A 949-nucleotide genomic window follows, 5' to 3' on the forward strand; every position below is an offset into this window, starting at 1 on the left:
GTCACCACGGTAACAGCACCGCCCATCCACAGGTGAGGGGAGGAGCAAAAAGAGGGACTTTGACCATTTTATACTAAAAACACTCAACTAATGTTTCTAATATGAAACAAATAAGCCCACATTAATGTGAGCGTTTATTAAATAATAATAATGATGATTTCCTCCTGATCTCATTTCCACAGCAGAGAAAACTGTGGTGTATATTGAGGTGGAGGGTGTGGTCTGTGGCTCAGGTGTAGAGTGAGGGTGGGGTGCACCACAGCAGCATGCTGGGACTGCTGAGGGTGGAGGAGGGAGTGATGATGACATCAGAGCTGCAGCACAGAGACCAGTGAACACACAGTCTGTTCATCTTTGCATAGATACAATATACAGCACAATATTGAATGACAGACACGCTGTGGGAGCTTCCACAGATACACTGACGTCAGCATCCAGAGTCCTCCTGCTGCTCCCCCCTCAGAGCCCCGTGATCAGCACCAACACATTCAGTTAGATGACAGAGTCCAGCTGCAGCTAGAATCAGCTCCCCTCTGTGAACAACAGCACAGCGTCAGTGTTTCACACTCAGTGAAAGGAGGAAACAGCAGAAGAACACCATGTGTGCTACGTTTCCCAGGACACACTACAAACTGCACAAATACAGAGCAGCACGTGGAAGGACCTGGAGCTGCATTTACAGAGCTGCAGACAGCGTGATGTCCTGTATGGACAGGTGGAAGGAACCAAGTCCTCAGCTGGAACACTCGTGTTTGTCCACAGACAGGAAACACAGCAGGAAACTTCCTCACAGAAGTGCAGCTCATGGATAACACACTTCCTGTCAGTCAGAATGAGGCTGCAGCCAAACACAGAAAGGTGTTTTTGTCCAGATGAGCCCAGAGAAGAAACACGAGTGTTCACAGACATCAGAAGCTCAGAGAGGTGAAACATGAGGTTGGAGTCCTCG

Source organism: Maylandia zebra, unplaced genomic scaffold, assembly GCF_041146795.1.
Source record: "Maylandia zebra isolate NMK-2024a unplaced genomic scaffold, Mzebra_GT3a scaffold11, whole genome shotgun sequence".
Taxonomy (NCBI): domain Eukaryota; kingdom Metazoa; phylum Chordata; class Actinopteri; order Cichliformes; family Cichlidae; genus Maylandia; species Maylandia zebra.